We start from the raw sequence: 7,706 nt of genomic DNA, 5'->3' as shown, positions 1-7,706 counted from the left end.
TGGCTCAGCTCACAGCACAAACCTGGCAGGCAAGCCCTCCCTCCACACAACCTGCACACTTCCCATTTTCTCACCAAAAACATTAAAAATTCAGAATTTAAAAGTTGAGATTCAATGCAATTAATACTTGTTGCTGCCTCATCAAGGACAGTCGCAGGGGAAGCCATGTTTCTTTGACTGAATGTGTGAATGTGAAGGGCACAGTGACCTTGAGCACAGCTTGCGGCCCCAGCCTCCATCCAACTCAGACATCAGCAGTTTCACTATGTTGCTTCTGCCCTGTCAGTGAGAAAGGCACCTGGTAAAAAGGCCAATGATGTTGCCCTGGCCAGTGTGGCTCAATCTGTTTGGGCCTTTTCCCGTGTTCTGAAAGTTTGCTGGTTCAATTCCCAGCCAACGGCACACGCCTGGATTGTGGGCTCAATCCCCAGCAGGAGGCAGCTGATTGATGTTCTGCTCTCACATTGATGCTTCTTTCTCTCTCTCCCTCTCCCTCTCCCTTCCTCCCTCTCTAAAAATCACTTTTAAAAAATATTTTTTTAAAGGTAAATGACATGCCGAAACCAGTTTGGCTCAGTGGATAGAGCGTCGGCCTGTGGACTGTAAGGTCCCGGGTTCGATTCCGGTCAAGGGCATGTTCCTGGGTTGCTGGCACATCCCCAGTAGGAGATGTGCAGGAGGCGGCTGATCGATGTTTCTCTCTCATCGATGTTTCTAACTCTCTATCTCTCTCCCTTCCTCTCTGTGAAAAATCAATAAAATATATATTTTTTTAAAAAGGTAAATGACAAATAAGTGGTTTGTATGGCACAGACCTTGAGGGTTCTGCTGACCACACTTTGAGAACTGCTGGATCAAGTACTCACCAGCTCCATCCCAGGTCACGGGGGTGAGCTCCTATTTTGCCAAAGAAGAAACTGGAGGCTCACTGACATTAATGTGGTGTCTAGACACACAGCCAGCCAAGGCACAGCCCAGTGCTCCTCGAGTCCCCGCCCTTCTCCACGCCGGGCTGTGCCCCTCTGTCTCTAATGCAGCGGGAATATGAGTGACCACTCTGACCCCTGACCCCCACCCCCACACAGGCCAGGCAGGGGGCTTCCGATCCTAGAGCACTCATCCCAGTGGGAGCTAAAGCCCCCATCCCACACAGGTCCAGCCCTCCATCCTCTACCCCTCCAGCCTTCCCCAGGTCACCCCCTGTGCCTGGGGCCTGGGGCCCTTGTAACAGGAGGTGGCCTCCACCAGCTGGTTGGCTGGGGCCTTCAGAGGCCCAAGCAGAAGCTCCCATCAGGCCACCAAATGACCCACTGCATGGGGGTACCCCATATGCCAGGACACTTCACAGTTCACCACACACATTTCATCTGCCTTACCCCTCAGGACCGCCACGAGGATCCGTCCAAGTGGAAAATGAGAGACAGAGGCTGGGAGAGGGCCCAGAGTTACTCCCTTCCCAGAGCATGGCTCCCCACTTCCCACCTCCTCCACCCTCCCAGCCTCTGCACCCACCCAAACTCTCAGCCAGAAACCACTGCTGGGGCTGATGCCAAAGACAAGACCATAGGAAGGCCCTTAGTTTCATTCACTAGGAGAGCTCCATGGGTCTGAAGACCACATGTCCTGCCAGGTGGCTGCGGCCTGGGCTCTATAGGAAGTACATCGGTGACAGGTGGGTGGCCTGCAGGTGGGGTGTTTTGCAATGGGGGAGTCAGGGTCAGCTGAGCAAGAAATGTTTGCCTCTGCGTCCATCAGGGGGATAAACAACTCTAATCTCAGGCCGCCAACCATGACACAAAGAACCGGGAGTTAGAGGGTCAGGATCTGGCGTGGTCTCAGGTAATCTAGGGGGTCTTCTGTGGGTCTATGTGGGTCATGAGTGATTTGGGGAAGGGGTTCTTTGCAGCAAGCCATCTCCCAGGATCCTCTCGAAGCAAAAGGGTTACGGGGCTTCTCCCATCCCTGTTTTCTGAGAGCACAGCATGGTCCCAAGACGGCTCAGACGGGCCCACACACAGCAGCACCCGTGTCCACTGAGCTCAGCTACAAGTGTGCAAGTGTGGGTGCCCTTCCCTCATGGAGGCCCCCGACCTTCTCGTCCTCCCCACCCATCCCTCCGGCCCTCCTGGAAACACAGTCCCACCACTGCCTGAACCACCCACTGGGTTGGCCCCAGCTGAACGCTGCCTTTCCACCCTTGCTGACCCTCCTTCATCCTACACCGGCGCCCGCTGCCAGGGCTGCACTGGGCTGTCTCTGAAAACGCACGCCCCCAGACAGCTCTCCGCCAAAAGTCTGCTCTCAGTGACCACTGCAGGGGCCCGAGGACAATAATCTGGAGAAGGACAGGAAGCAGGTCAGGGGTCCGTGCCTTTGCCATGTCTGGCTCCGGGGTCAGGAGCTCCTCGGCTCACCCACAGGGGAACAAGTGGCTATGCCTGAGGGTCAAAGTGGGCCCCATAGACTGAGCTTGCAGGTTTGGGAGTGAGGGAGCTCAGAAATGGCTTCCCATTTCTCATTAAGTCACATGCTCTCCTCTGTTTATAACCCAGAAACCGTCCCACGCGGGGAGTCTGGCCCAGGGACAGAACGCTAAAGGGAGGGAAGCAGGAGTCCTATTTCCGGGTCGTTTTTAGCCCATGCGAGTGGCAACGTGGAAATGGCCTCTGTGCAAATGATGGGGCAGCGGGAAGTGTCTGGGGAAGCTGCGTACACTTTCGATGTGGCACCAGGTGGCACTGTCCACAGCTAGACTGATGGATGGATCCTGGCAAAGGACAGAAGTGCATCCCTTTAATACCCACCAGGATTTTCCCATGATTAAAAAAAAATGCTTAAAGTAATAAGTAACGATGGAAGGTCATAATTTTACACTGATGAAGGCTGGGTCCTTTCAGCTTCTTCTTATTTCTCACCTTCCCCACTTCTGGAGGAGGTGAGAGAGCTACTCAAATGCAGTCCAGCCTTGAACTCCAACCACCTGAGCCAGGACACTGTAATGTCCTCGCTCATGAAGAAAGTCACTGGGGACCCAAGCCTCGGCCTGGCCCATGGCGTGGCCCCTACTTGGTTCCTGCCTCTGTCCAGGCCTCATTGGCCCTGCGGTGGGGCAGGTGGGACAGGGAGCTCTGGAGCAAGGTTGTCCCCATGAGCCCGTGGAGGACTTGGCTGCCTCCTGCACGCCCCCTACTGAGGATCGAGTCCGCAACCCAGGCATGTGCCCTTGGCTAGAATCGAACCTAGGACCCTTTAGTCTGCAGGCTGACGCTCTATCCACTGAGCCAAGCTGGCTAGGGCCAAAGACATTTCTTGTCCCTCGTGGCCAGGCTCACAGCCTAGACCTGGGTCCCTTCACCCTGCAATACCCAGGCCACCAGGTCAATACACATGGCAAGGAGACGGAGGCCAGACAGGCACAGCCAGGGAGAGCCAGGACGGGGACAACACCTGGATGCCAGAAGGACTCAGTTATGTCCTAGTTCTGTGTGGCCCTGGACATGCCACCTACTTGCTTAAGGCGTGGAAACGGAAGAGCTGGGTTTGAATCCTGCCGCTCAGGGGCTAAAAGCAGAACTGGGAAAGACCCAAGAGACTGCCCAATCTAAATGCCCACTTTTCAGATGGGGAAACCGAGACCCGGAGGAATGCAGGGATGGACTTGGTGTCCCACAGTGATTTACCAACAGAGGCGAGATGAGAACCCCACTTCCAACGCCTGCCCCTGGCACCAGGTGCTTCCAGGGTCCCACCCAGCTCCCCACTATGCTCAGCTGAGCCTAGTGGAAGTCCTGGCTGCATCGCTTTGTGGTGAGGGCAATGGCATGCAGGTGGAAGGTTAGGAGCGCCTACCTCTCCACAGTGAATGCCAGGACGGAGCAGGAGGAGACGCTGATGCCCAGATACTTCAAGGACATGCCTGCAGATCCACTGCCCAGCCAGGCTGTCGGAGATGTTTGGCAGCCCCACGGCCACCAGCACATTGAGGTCAGCCAGGGCCAAGGTGACCAGGTAGCAGTTGGTGGGTGTGTGCATATCCCGCGTGGTTAGCACTACCAGGACCACCACGGCATTGCCCACAATGCCCACCACGCACATTAAGAGCACCAGGAAGACGGAGACCTTCCTGTACTCAGTCGGGCCCAGGACGACAGTGCCTCACTCCAGTGACACATTGCCGGGCTTGTCTGGCTTGCTCCCATTTTCTGTGGTGGCTGATCAGGTGCTGGAGGCAAAAAGAAGGATTTCCAAGAGGCCTCCACCAGTGGGGCAGCTGCAAGGCCTGACAAACTCCTGCCTCTCCTATGAGCCAGGTCATGGGGACATGCAGAAACCCCCACTTATGAGGTTATCTGCTCAGCCAGGTGAGGTGATAGAAGAGGGGATGCATATTCTAGTCTTTGCCATTAATATTATTAGTGAGTCAACCCCTCCACAAGCCTGTTTCCTGGTGGGGAAATACAGGTAACAGTCACATCTGACACATAAGACTGAGTGAGGATTAAACCAGGCAGCACGCATGTCGAGCCCTTGGCCGGCACGTGAGTGCTCACTGTCAGCTGCCCTCTGTCATTAGGAAGTCACCACATAGCATCACTAGGCCTCAATGAGCTTATCTGTGAAATGGGGAGAATAAAGGGACCCAGTGAGGTTTTCGTGAAATGTTGAGGCTTGGAAAGTTCAGGGCCTGGAACCTGGTGAAGGCTCAGTGCCCATTATTTAATGTTAATATTAAAACTTTAATCTCTTTGAACCTCGGTTTCTCCATATGTCAATGGGGATAATAACTGTAGCTCCTCCCACAGTTCTGTGAGGAGTGAATGAGATTGACACACAACGGTCTGTGGTGCAAAGGCTGGTTTCCCGGTGGCAGAGCTGGAAGCTGATGACCGGCTCTTGCCCTGTCTTACTCTGGAAAGGGACCCGGAGTCAGCCAGACCCCCTTCCACCTATTGTTCAGAGGTGCCCGCTCCCTTCTCAGGCTTCTGGGGATGACAGCAATAAGGGTTTTATTATGAGCTAATAGAGCCAGAGTCATCTGCTCAATGAGTGAAGTCACAGCTGGGACTTGGGCAGACAGATGAGGACACAGGACACACACACACATACACATACACACACCACACCCATAAAACACAACACACATACACAACACATATAACATACATACATATGCCACCCACAACATCACATACACATGCAACACATATACATACACAACAGTCACACGACACACTTACCCACAACACACATGTACACAATATACCTGCGACACCCCTGCACACACACCCAAGCATGCACATGCAATACAATCACATCAATGTTCACAAACACATGCTGTATACACAGCCCATAAGTCTCCCCCATGTACACCAATACACAGAAACACATACATGTACCACAAAATTACTCATGAACCAAAACTCCCCTCGACAGCATACCCAACACACACAAATACAACAAACCTCAACACACACATGTGCAGCACACACTTCTTCATGAATACACACTTGCACTCACCCACACACACCCTTTACCCAAAACCCAGGGACCCAAATGCACACATGCATATGTAATTATACAACATAGCTCTCTCGCACCTCACAACACAGGTGTTTGTACTGTAAACATGGACACACACCATCTACTCTCTCACGCCCACACGCACAAGTACACAGAACACACACCACACCCCTGTACTCACAGAAACCTGCATAACCCCACTCACGGATCCACTGGACCCGAGGCCCATCGCTCTCCTGAAAATGAGCCTCCCTTTCTGTTTAGGAGAGGAGACAATCACCCAGAGTCCCAGCGTGCCACTGCACACCCCCCCGCAAAGGCCTCATGCCCCTTCCAGCGGAAGAGGCTGGCAGCCTCGAGGACTGAATCCAGAGTTTTCACAGCCCCTCCAGATGTGCAAGCCCCCGCCACCACTGCAGCCATGCCTGCCACCTCAGCATTTCAGTGAACACCCCTCCCCACCTCCCCCGACTGCCTGCACTGGTCTTTCTCCATAGAACCTTCCACCAGGTGGGCAGCTGGGACTGCTGTCTCCCAGCCCAGCCCCAGGAGAAACTCGCAAGCGCTGAGAACTTACTCCGTGAAGAGCCTTTTCCTCCTCTTCCTGGGGAGACAGAGAGAGAGGGAAACCAATCCTGCGAGGACTCAGTCCATGGACGAAGGCTTCTCACCCAGCAGGCTCACAGACACAGGGGCCGGCCAACCTCTCCCCGCTCCCTCAGGTCCCTGTCCCCCTACCCCCACGTAGCTGAACGTGCCAACCCCACATCAGCTGATGTGGCCCACCCAGCAGGGAGACCTGTGAGAAGAAAGCCCAGGGCCCTCCCTTCCCAGGCCTGGGGTGTGGGTTCCCCGGGAGTTCATCCGGCTGGGGTGGACCCCCACTAGCCAGGTGAGTCTTTGACAGCTGGCCTGACAGGAGGAGGCAGAGACCGGGGAGGAAGGCGGGGACAAGTCCCCTTCTCCAAGAGAGGCCAGGATGGGACTAATTGGCAGTGCTCAGCTGCCTGGAATCTGAAGGTGACCCTGGTGGGGGCCTCGCCACAGAGGGCCCTTCACAGTGATCTGGACGGAAAGAAGGACACACTGCTGAGCACCTCCCATAGCATGTGCCAGAGGGGAAACGGAGGCTTGGGCGTGGGAGTGGCCGGCTCAGGTGAAGGAGTGGGGCTTGGGCCCAGGGCTGGAGGCTCTGGGGGGCAGGGGTGCCAAAGACCCTTCCTACTGAGGCTGGGGCTTGCTGCTATGCACCCCAAGAGGAGCATGGTTGGCACCCCTTCTCTTGGGAAAGGACCCCAAATGGGCCTCTCAGTCAGCTCAGAAAGTGGGAACCCCAGACCGATACCCCTCAATAGCAGGGGCCCGGCTCTTCCCAGGCCTTTAGAATGAAGGTTCCAAGCCAGGGCACCTCCTCAGAGCCCAGGAGGACCCGTTAGAATGCAGGTTCCTGGGCCTCCAAATCAAGTACCCAGGAGCAGTGCCCTTGAATATGTGTTTTAATAGCCTTCTCCCCCAGAAACTCCAATGGCCACTAGGGTCCTCTTTCTTTACATTTAATTGTGAAATGTAATATTATAGAGAAGGCATACAAAAGAGAAATTAATGGTTGAATGAATAAAGTGAGCACATCACCCCTGCCCTCCCAGCTCCTGCCCTCCCTCCAAGGAGGTTGCCACTTCCCAGCCACACACCTGCAAACAGCATCCTCTCTCCTGCCTGCGTGTGAGCCCTCTGTAACCAGGACCACACATAGTTGTTTGTGTCCTGCTAATTCCCCTCGCATCATCGTGCTGAGACTCACCCCCACTGGGCGTGGCTGTAGCTCACCCATTCCCACAGCTGTGTAATATTTCCCCACAGGACGAGGCTGCAAATGTTCGTGCATGATGCACTGTCGCTGGACTTCTGTACAGGACCTCTGGCTCGGTGGTATTTTCATTAATTTGGTCCCAAAAACGGCTGATTTCCAGGACCTGGCTGAACAGAGGTGAGTGGAGAGGAGAATGGATTGATGGGTAGAAAAAAGGGTGGGAGGTTGTGGTCCCTAGTGTTTCTGAAACACCGCACCCAGCTCCCCACGGGGGCTGCCTGGGATAGCTAGGGTGGCTATGACTCCACAGGCTATAGTCGCAGGCGACATCCGCTGCTGCCACGCCCAGCCCACCGCCCACAGCTCTCCTGCCCTC

This window comes from Myotis davidii, unplaced genomic scaffold (genome assembly GCF_000327345.1).
Source record: "Myotis davidii unplaced genomic scaffold, ASM32734v1 scaffold77, whole genome shotgun sequence".
NCBI classification, from domain to species: domain Eukaryota; kingdom Metazoa; phylum Chordata; class Mammalia; order Chiroptera; family Vespertilionidae; genus Myotis; species Myotis davidii.
Note: the sequence above shows the minus strand (reverse complement) of the source record.